The sequence below is a fragment of the Neofelis nebulosa genome, chromosome 7, assembly GCF_028018385.1.
Source record: "Neofelis nebulosa isolate mNeoNeb1 chromosome 7, mNeoNeb1.pri, whole genome shotgun sequence".
In the NCBI taxonomy this organism is placed as follows: domain Eukaryota; kingdom Metazoa; phylum Chordata; class Mammalia; order Carnivora; family Felidae; genus Neofelis; species Neofelis nebulosa.
This window is the reverse complement of record NC_080788.1, coordinates 16,008,623-16,020,153: the sequence shown is the minus strand read 5'-3', so window position 1 is coordinate 16,020,153 and position 11,531 is coordinate 16,008,623.

Sequence of the window (11,531 nt, the reverse complement as noted above, 5' to 3'; positions counted from 1 at the left end):
TAGCAGAATGCCTGGAAAATACCTGCCATGGGGAAAATATCTACTACACAAATAAATGAAAGGATTGCAGAACACCAGCGTCAGCCTAAATAAGATTAGAGGTCCATACTAAACCCCATAAAATACAAGAAAAATTATAACGATGGAAGAAAAGCTCACCAAACCTCCCCTTTTGAATACCCCATAATTCCCACCATATCTTTCAATGATATGAAATATATGATTTGGGGGAAATAAAATTCATGGTTTGGTTCAGTGTGAAGTTGGTTCATGTTACTTTGTCTTCTTTTATACCAGTCACCGAAGTCCTTTCTAATTAACAGCTCTACCCAAATACTTGGGTTTCGGGTTCATATACGTGCTTGATTTCAATGTGTGTGTGGGTGTGTGCGTGGGTGTGCAAGCATGTATGCTTTTGTGGATTTGTGGTTTTAAAAAAAAACCTGTAACTTTAAAGAACTGGGGTTTAATATCCTCTGAGATTTCTCTAATTAGGTTCTACTCCTCTTCTTAGATGAGTTTAGTACCCAAGTAAATGAACTAATTAGTAGTCTGTTGTTGAATGAGGCTACAAGGTTTTATGAAATCCCCGGTCATCCTCGAGAGTTCCTGCACATGACTGCAATGAAATAGCTCACAAAAAAATAAAACCTGTTTTCTATCTCCTCACCTTATTCCATAACTACAGGACTGTTTGCAGGTGCTGTGCTCAGTTCCTGAACCGGTGTGGGGGCAAGGGCAACGTGGATGTTGTGGATGGTGAGGGCGGTTGGGGACAGCACACAACCCAAACCTGGGTAACAAAAGCCGATGCAGAGCTGCAAACATTAAGGAGATTCCCATAAGACCAGGGCTCTTTTGAATGACCCAAGTAGTCTCTGCAAGCCTTTGAATTTCACCTTGATGTTTAAATGAAGGCACAGAGGGAAAGTGGGGGCTAATTCTATTGATTAGTGTGACTCAGAAATCTAGCATAAAAGTAACATACCGATATAGAGAGGATGTGACATAAAAACAAATCTAGCCCCGCCCGACTAAATCATGCCCTGACCTTCTTACGTCCCCATGGATACTTGTAACACATTAAGCTAGAGTTTTGTTGGGGATTCATTTATTAATAAGCGACTATACCAAACCTTACATTAATTATATTTAGCCTCTTCTGAAAACATTTAGACGAGTGAAAATGAATTAATGACTCATTGTTTTGTACTGGTTTTGTGGACGAGATTTTGAGAACGAATCTTTAAAGTGTAAATTATATTTCACTGCTGTCATGGTTCTCTGCTACTCAAACCGCCACCCCCCACCAAGTAATTCTCAGTTCTCTCCTACGGGGGCGTATTGTTTTGGAGTTGCATGCAACTGCCGGTGGGAAGTCTGTCCCTAAGCCCTTCTGTGCCTCAGAGCGAGTACCCAATACCCAGGGCTGTGCAGGGAATGGAGAACATTAAACGTGTAATGCATATAAAGTCAGAGACCAGAAGCACAAGCACAAAAGAGCTCCACAAACTGGAGGTTTCTTCTTCTCAGTGTAGCCTTTCAGCCTGATGCTCAAGGCACTTCTTCTGCTCAATATATCCCTGACCAGCCTAGGACCCAGCCTCGCCTCCCTGTACTCAGAGTCCTGTCTCACTATAGCACCTTTTCTTCTCAGGCGTCACCCCTTACAGTGAGGATCTATTCCCAGCCTCTTTTATTTTTTTAAGTTTATTGATTGATTTTGAGAGAAAAAAAAATGAGAGAGCATAAGCAGGGTAGAGGCAGAGAGAGAGGGAGACAGAGAATCCCAAGCAGACTCCTTGCTGCCAATGTAGAGCCCAATGCTGGGCTCAAACACACAAACCATGAGATCACGAAGCCGAAATCAAGAGTTGGATGCTTAACTGATGGAGCCACGTAGGCACCCCAATCCCCAGCCTCTTTATTCTTGGCAATCCACTGAACACCAAAGCATCCCTCCTCCATTGGCATTTTCCTCAAGGCGGAGGAAGGGAGAACCCTGATCTCAGTGGCTGTAGGTATCACAGGCTGAGCGTGGGCCGTCAGGGGGACAATGTTCTCATTGCTCAGGAAGAGAGGAAGCAGAGCTGGGTCTCTCTCACCTGACTTCCTGTTTCCTTTTCTAATGTAGCTAAAATAAATCTCTATTCCAGTACAGATTTAGATCTCCATCTGTTCTGAGAAAGTAACATCTCTTCCATTCACTTAAGTGTGACTTTGTTGACGGAAAATAACACCCCGAGTTACTTAACAAGGCATCTTAGAGTATAATGGAGCAAGAGAGGGACCAGGCTAGCTCTCACTTTCCTCATCCCTGGGAGGAGGGAAATTTTTTTATCCCACTGCATTAGATCATAATAACTTACGGAGTCAAATTTTAATTAAAATAGGGATACCTGGTAGAGGTTTTATGTGTCTTCAAAGATATTGCACCCAGATCCAATATTAAAAGAAAAAGTAACTTGTCTACAGACAACTGTCTGTCAAAAGTAGGACAGCGCACCAGAAACCAACATTTGCCAAGTTGAGAGAGGCTGGTGGAAAGACTGAATTTTCCCGAAAGCGTTATTTCTGCCAAAAGAGCCCAACCAACCTTGATACAAAGCCAACAAACTTCCGAAGACATAGGTTAAGGGAGAAAATGAAATGGATTATTTAAAAAATAGAGACCATTTAGATGAAATCCAGGTGTTTGCGATTTGCTAAAATATTACACTATCCAACTTAAAAACTTTTGGTCAAATAGCCAGAAGCATGAACACAGATCTTGAAACGCGGGAGGTCACCACAGGTCTTAGAGGACAAGGACATCATGGGGCACTCATTTAATGGTAGTGGAACAAAGGAATGAATGAAGGTCTACAAACTGCCACACACCCCAAATGCTTTGGGATGATAAACGATATGTCCCGTGTGCTTCTGAAGATGCAGATATGATCCAATTTGCTGTTGATCAATTTGCTCAACTCTTCTGATTCTTACCTATCAAGCTTCGGAGAGAGATCCCATCATAATCCCCTTCCTACTGAAAGTTTAGGGGACTTACCCACAACCAAACAGATCATGAGGCGAAAACACATTCTACCATGCATAATATCTTAGTTAGGTTCAAGGGAATGACATGAATAAGTCTTGCCAGCCAACACAGTTTTCTTATAAGGAACGCCCTAAAACCAATTTGGATGGATCCAGTCGATTGTCAAGGCTCAAGGGGAAAAGGCAGTCTTCACTAGTGTGTTTCCTATGGCCACAAAGTCTCTCTGAGCCTCAATTTTCGCAACCACAAACGGAAATGATAAAACTTAAACTTTGTGACTTTTCTGTAAGGATTGGCATGATATGTCTAAAGCACCCAGGAGAGTGCCTGGCCAATGGGAGAGTTCCTCAATGAGCATGAGGCATTTTTACTATTAACTGCTATTCCAAGTGTCTATCCTGTTCCCAAGCCTAACGATACAGTCTGAGGGATGCATTTCAGACTTCACCAGCCTTCGGGATGGCCCATACTCTGAGTCTGCGGTCAAAGCATTTAGAGTTGGTTTTAATGAGCTACCACCCATCTATTCACCCTTACAGATTCTTTTAATAATCCTGTTGGGTGAAGGTCTCCAGAGTACAGTGCCTGCCTCTTTGGTCTGGCAGCCTTACAGTAAGCGGTCTCTGGCATAATACCTACAGTTACACACAACTTCCCATCAAGCGGGCCCTTTAATAGCTCTAGTGAACAAAGCACCTCGTAAATAAGGTAGTGTTGGCATTTTCATGTTGGTTTCCATTAAGTAAGATTCTATGATTGGCATTAAGATGGTTTCAGAAAGGTTTCAAGTTAAGCTCAGCATTCCAACATCCCACTTAAGGACCACTGCTTTCTACCTTTCTCCATGCATTCTCCCATTCAGGAAATCTTTATTTAGCTCCTTTGATGTGCTAGGCACTGTGCTGGCCATGAGACGTGGAGGTGATGAAAGCAGGATTCTCACCCTCACGTGGTCTCTAGGCCAAGGGGATCATGATTGTTCTATAGGCAGTGACAAAGAGTTGTGCTGGGCAAGGTACAGAGAAGGGGAGGGGCTGGGCGGGAGACCCACGCTCATCTGGAATGGCCTTCTGAGCAGTGGATTTGTAAGCTGCAATATGAAGAATGGTAAGGCCTTAGTCAGGTGACATGGCGCACCTGGGAACCAGTATGGGTCCTGTGAAAAGCCTGAATGAAGATCCAGAAGAAAGGATGAACAGAGTACTTTCCAGGGAGTCTAAGGTGGGACACAGGAGCACTCTGTCTGGTGTGGGTGTGGTTTAGAGTGTTGGGATCCGGAGCCAATGGCCAAAAAAAGAATTTGTGAGATGTCTTTGGTGCAAAAAGTTGCTCTTATGAAGTCATGGGGACAGGACCTAGGAGCAGAAAGAGCTGCACTGGGGTTGTGAAGGGTGACTGATTACAGAAGATCTTCCATCCTATGGAAGGAAGGGTGGCACCAGGATCCCAGGAAATTGAATCTCTAGATTTCTAGAAGTTTGGCTTATTGATAAAATCGCTTTTGTCCTTGCAAATCACAATGCCAGCTGGAAACGAATAGAGATTCCCGTCCTGCATGACGATCTCTATCAGTTAACCACCTATTTTTCCTCTAGCGAGGCATTAGTATTAAGACAATTGGAGGAAGCTCACTCTGCTGTCTCAGGGACTTGCCAATGGGCTGTGGGTTATAAGGAAATGTAGTTTTCCATTTGTCTTTGTTTCCCACATCATACGTGGCAAGGATCAAGGGGCATGTGAGAAAGCTTAAAGGTGGGCAGCGCTGAATTTAGAGGACCTTCTCATTCATGTGCAGCCTAGGAAGGAGGACAGCAACATCAACAACAACAAGTCAAGCATGCATTTTCTTCCTTTGATTCACGTGAGCTCTGCTGAATACACCTAGGTTGCAATTAAAGTAAAATGACTTACGCTTAGATTTGTGTAATAAAGAGCTAAGTTATGGCTATGGCCCAGCTTAAAACCCACCTCCGTTATCAATCCACCCTTGATCAGCATAAAGTGATTTCACCGTATTCAGATCTCCCAGTATTTATGGCTTTCATCACTTAATTATACTGGCTTGTTAAATTATCTTCTCATACACCCGTGGCATAACTCTCTTATTAGACAGACGGCTTCTAAAGAGATCAAATCCCCTTTGAAACTCCTCTGTATCCCCCACAGTACCTCACATCCACATGATTATCCACTTGACCACCAAATGTGATTCTATGCACAAGAGATACAGCAGGGAAGAAGCAGACACAGCAGAGAAGGACCCTGGTCTTGTGGGTCTTTCGTTTTAATCAGAGAGACAGATAAAGAGATAATTTTAAAAATTTGCTATCCATGTGCACCTAATTTTGGATTTATACTTTCCAATAATGCTAAGAACAATGGTTAAAATAAAGGGAGATGTGTTAGGATTTGACTGGTTTAGAGGCACGCTACTTTGTATTGTATGGAGAAATCCATACAGAATCCAAAAAGTTAGTATTTAAGTCAGGGCATAAATGATAAGAAGGAACAAGCCATGCGAAAATCTAGAGTGGTCCAGATAGATAAGAACTGAATGTAAACCTCTACGATGGGAAATGAGCTATGTCAATTGTCACCAGCAGTAGCAGAAATGATAATTACGTAACGCAATGGAGATGTTAGCTAACGCTACAGTGGCCATTGGATTGCAATATAAATGTGTCATATCAACGACACGTATCAATCATATCAACATATCAGTATGTTGTACACCTTAAACTTACATAAACTTACATTAAACACCCCACCGGAGGAACAGAGTAGGAAAAGCAAGAGAGATGGTGTATATGATAAATAAAGCAAAAAACAGAAAGTGTCAGATCTTGCAGAATCACCTAGAACATCGATCAAGTTTGGGTTTTATCCTAGGTATAATTAGAAATCTTTCAAAGGTTTTAAGTGCTTAGAAGATATTGGGGTCTTATTTTTTGTAAGTTTATTTATTTTGAGAGAGAGAGAGAGACAGAGTGCATGCATGCATGCTAGAGCAGAGGAGGGGCAGAAAGAGAATCCCAAGCAGACTCCACGCTGATAGCACAGAGTCCAATGCAGGTCTTGATTCACAAACTGTGAAATCATGACCTGAGCTACAATCCGGAGTTGGACACTTAAAGGACGAGCCACCCAGGCACCCTGATATTGGAGTTTTACACTTATTGATTGCTTAGATGTTTGTGTGCATTAAACCTCAGAAAGACAGGTTTAAGAGAAGAAAGCTTACCAACAATTATGTACTAATTTGAGTTAAATCCTCATGAGTAAGGCCCTAACATTGTGGAAAATTCCAGCAAAACCATGGAATTGGTTTAACGACACTTTTCGGAATTGTCCCTTACAGCAGATGTCACCGTCAATAGCACCTTCTCTCTACAGCTATGTCTTTCATGGAAACAACATCTGCAAGTTTGCATGATGGGATGGACATAAAAGGCTGCTGGAAACCATTGGCAATTCTTGTGTCCATGCTTGAGTGAATGTCACAAAAAATAAACTTCATGACTTCAAGTCTGTAAAGAGAGGGTCGGTTAATCAGACGAACGGCAATCGAGCCAGGAAATACTCTTAAAGGCAAATCTTGTGTATGTAAGCACCTATTTTGCAAATGAAGCGTGTGAAGTCTTGTACAAAGAAGGCAGAACTCCTCACTGGTGGTCATTAAACATCTCGGGGGCAAAAGCAGTCCTGAGTCACCTCCATTTCCGTGTTAACAATTGCTTCAATTTGCATTTTGAGCATCAAATAACTGTGAGTAAAATAGCCTAAAAAGTCAATAACCAAAAAAAAATCAACAACAGTAATAATAACAGCTAACATTTATGGTGCTATTACTTGGTGCCAATTATTGTAAACATTCCGTAGATATTTGCTCATTTAATCACGACAGAAGTCCAAGTACCATCATCACAAATAAAACCCATTTTAATGGATGAAGAAAGCCAGACTCGGAGATGAAGCAACCTTCCAGGGTCACAGAGTGGATGATCTTCCAAGCCAGAGTTCCGGCTTCCCATTTTTAACCATTTCGTTGTCTCCCTCTGAGAGACCTGGTCAAAGCATCTTGCTTGTGGCTAAAACAGACTGTATCTATAAATGCTTGTTAAATATCGCCTGCTTCAGTTTGATGGCCAAGTGGTGCTATGTAAACACTTAACCTCAGCAAGGCACCCATTGACTCATTCAGAGAGAACACTTTTTTCAAAAAAAAATTAAGTGTATATATTTGGAGGGAGGAGAGACAAAGCACGTGTGAGAGGGGCAGAGAGAGACAGAGAATCCCAAGTAGGCTCCCACGTGGGGCTCGACGTGGGGCTCAAATTCACCAACCAAGTGATGATGACCTGATCTGAAGTCGGACCCTTAACCGGCTGAGCCACCCAGGTGCTCCCCAAAGAAAACCCTTCTTGAGTGTAACTAACGTCACAGGCAACAGGGCTACAACCAGGAACAAAAGGACTCAGTTTCTGACCTCCTTGGAGTCCTCCATTTCAATTGATTTTAGTTGGAAGGATAGGAGGGATAGATAGATAGATAGATAGATAGATAATAGATAGATAGATAGATAGATAGATAGATAGATAGACAGATATAAATACTAGATAGATAGATAGATAGATAGATAGACAGACATAAATACTAGATAGATAGATAGATAGATAGATAATAGATAGATAGATAGATAGATGATAGATAGAAATGCTAGATACATAGATTATAGACAGATATATATATATATATAAATACTAGATAGATAGATAGATAGATAGATTAGATAGATAGATATAGATGATAAATAGATATAGATACTAGATAGATAATAGGTAGATAGACAGATGATAGATATGTAGATACTAGATAGATAGATGACAGATAATAGGTAAATTAGAATTTCATACATAGATGGATATGAAAGAGAGGCATTTGTAAATGCATTAGGGCATTGTGGTGAACAATTAGGGTAGGAATCCTTAGATCTAGAATCTGAGTTTTCAGGTCTGCAGATTGGAAAGCAGGAGATATTTCACAGTATCTTCAATCCCTTCACTTTGCACATTGATTCCTCGTGGGGTTTCTTTGTATATTAAGCTCCCTTATTTGGATGCTAAGTCATTTATGGGCAGTCATTTCCCCAGAAGTCTTCGTGGGTACTATACCTCACATAGCATGGGAAGTAGGTTCGCGCTATATGTTTACAACACGATGTTGACATCAGCACTGGGAGGTGTCATCATTCCAGATGACCACCAGTCCACTCTCTCATTCTCTAGAATATAGGAGCAAAACAAGCATGCAAATATAAATATAAGATTGCAAAATCCAAAAAAAACCACCTCATTTTACTTAAAAGAATTGCTAACCGTCCTCTACCAAAGCTAGTTTGCTATTGTAATTTATTAAAGGTGCCTATTTCGAAATCAATAGTAAATGACTATGGGCTAAGTTTTGATTGATAAATCCCTCATTAAAATTAATGTCAACCTAAGCTTCCAAACTGTACCTATTAATAAAACTCTAATTGATATATGCAGCCAATGCCTTTCTATGGGTATAATCAATTTGGTACAGATTCTGCACTTTATTGACTTCTGGCTACCCAAGGGGGTTTTTTCCTCCTCCTTCTGGGAGGGCCCATCTCTGTGCAGAGAGCCAAAAGCAGACCTAAGACATGAGGGCACTTGCCATTTAATTTAGACTTCCTGTGACATTCCTAATACATACAGCACCAGCGTCAAGCAATGCTGTTAGTGGACAGGTCCCAAGGGTCGCCAGCTATGAAAAGGCAATTGCTGCACTTAAAAGCTAGACTGTCAGAAAGCTTGGTATTCTAGACACCCTGGCACCAGTTCCATCTACAAAACTTTAAGTGCCACTTGCTGAAAGTATGGAAAAACCATATCCTGTCTTTACCCATACAGAGCATCATTATGTGTTTTACAATATCACACCAGCCAAACAACAGGAACCAGGCAAGGAGCTAGTGTTCAACATTCAAATATTCTACGCCTTCGAAGAAAAGCATTTTACTGGAGTCCTAAAGAAAAGCAGCTCTCGTGGAAGAGGGACACACGATTATGGACTCATTTGAATCGAAAGGAGGACCTCACCTCCTAACTGATTCTCAAAAAACACCCCTAAGGTTCATTGGCATGCCGCTGCTTTACCCTTAACATTTCTGAGTGTGTGCATTCACTCGGAAGAGCTCAGTGCACAGGAAAATAAATAAATAAATCAAGGTCTACTGGGGAGCTAAAAGCCCAAAAGAAAAGAAAATTCAATATCTGTATTTTGCGATTTTCAAACAAAATATGAAATGAAATTTACTCTAGCTATAAAACTCCAAACTAATCAAAGAGCAGCCCAATGGCTAAAGAGAAGAGTGGAGGCCTCTGACCCCTCCGCAGGGATAGGTGGTGGGGAACCCTTCGATTGAATCCAGTGCCGACAAATATCTCAAAGACCAGATTTGTATTTGAGCTTGAAGCAGCCCTTGAGTCTTCAGAGGTGCTCAGAAAATGTCAAGAGACAAGATTCTCCTTCAAGGCTACCAGCACTCTTGCCTCGTTTCTATTAAGCTTAGAATCCAAGAGCTTTATGTTCTCTATGCAATTCCCAGCTAAGCTATAAAACTCATGTCAGTGAAGAACACTTAAGGAGAATTGTTTTATGCCCACCGTCTGTATCGGAGGTAACTTTGTGAATGAGCTTTGAGAGAATGATTCTAGAATGGAAGGGAGTGTATCCTACTTCACTTAACCTGAAAGCAATGAAATCATTCCCTCTCTCTCTCTCTCTCCTCTTTCTCTCGCTGTCTCTCCTCTCCCCACTGCCGTGCATGTGTGTGTGTGTGTGTGTGTGTGTGTGTGTGTCTCCTCTCTCTCTCTCTTCACTCTGTCCCTGTCTCTCCTCTCTCTCTTTCTTTCTCTCTCTCTCTGTGTCTCTCCTCTCTCCTCTTTCTCTTTCTCTCCTCTCTCTGTCTCTCCTCTGTCCTCTCTCTCCTCTCTCTCTCTCCCTGGATTTCTTTTAGCTTTGGATGCCTACTTCTATTCCATTTTAAATCATGTGATTAGACCCGTTTTTGTCAAGGCTTGGGTAAAGATTGAGAAGTTTCCAAAGAAACTTGGCAAAATGCAGGCCCTGCTTTCAGTCCGGGTTGTTCCCCAGCCTGAACAGGACAACTCTGTCCCAGCACGCTGACTCTGTGATATAGTGCACTCGGTGTTTACCTAGACCCTCAAATCTAAGCCGGTAAAGATAAAATTTCTCTATTGGGAAAAAGTTCATTTAGTATAGACTATTTAGTTTTATTTTTTTTAGTTTATTTATTTTGAGAGGGAGGGGAGGGGCAGAGAGAGGGAGAGAGAATCCCAAGCAGGCTCCCTGCTGTCAGCACAGAGCCCGACTAAGGGCTTGAATTCATGAACTGTGAGAACATGACCTGAGCCAAAATCAAGAGTCTGACACTTAACTGACTGGGTCACCCAGGCGCCCCTTGAAGACTTTTTTTTTTTAATGTTCATTTATTTTTGAGAGAGAGAGAGAGAGAGAGAGAGAGAGAGAGCACAAGTGGGGGAGGGGTAGAGAGAGAAGGAGACACAGAATCCGAAGCAGGCTCCAGGCTCCGAGCCATTCAGAGCCCGACGCGGGGCTCAAACCCACGAACCGTGGGATCGTGACCTGAGCTGAAGTCGGACGCTTAACCGACTGAGCCACCCAGGCGCCCCAAAGAATTTTTTAAAAGTAGTTTTAGGTTCACAGAAAAAATCGGGGGAAAGGTACTGAGATTTCTCATATACCCGCCCCTGCTCTCACACATGCGTACCCCTCCATGATCACCCTCCTCCACTAGAGTGGTGCATTTGTTACAATTGATAGACCCACATTGACACATTATTAATATTTATTTTTATTGTCACCCAAAGTCCACAGTTTATATTAGGGTTCACTCTTGGTGTCATACAGTCTGTGGGTTTTGATGATGGTATGTATTCATCATTAGGGTATCATACAGAGTATTTTCACTGCCCTAAAAATCCTCTCTCCTAGGAATATTTATCCCTCTCCCTCTCTTAACCCTTAGCAACCACTGATCTTTTTACTGTCCCCGTAGTTTTGTCTTTTTCATGTAATGTAAACATAATGAGTCAGACAATATGTATCATTTCCAGATGGGCTTCTCTCATTTAGTAATATGCATTTAAGTTTCCTCCGTGTCTTTCCATGGCTTAATCACTCATTGCTTTTTAGTACTAAATAATATTCCATTGCCTGGATAGGTCACGGTTTATCCATTCAGTTACTGAAGTTTCTCTTGGTTACTTCCAGGTTTGGGTAAATATGTATAAAGCTGCTGTAAACATCTGGGTGCAGGTTGTTTTTTTTTTTTTTTTTTTTTTTTTTTTTTTTTTTTTTTGCGTGGACGTAAGTTTTTAACTTCCTCGGGGAAATGCCAAGGACTGCGTTTCCCAGACCACGT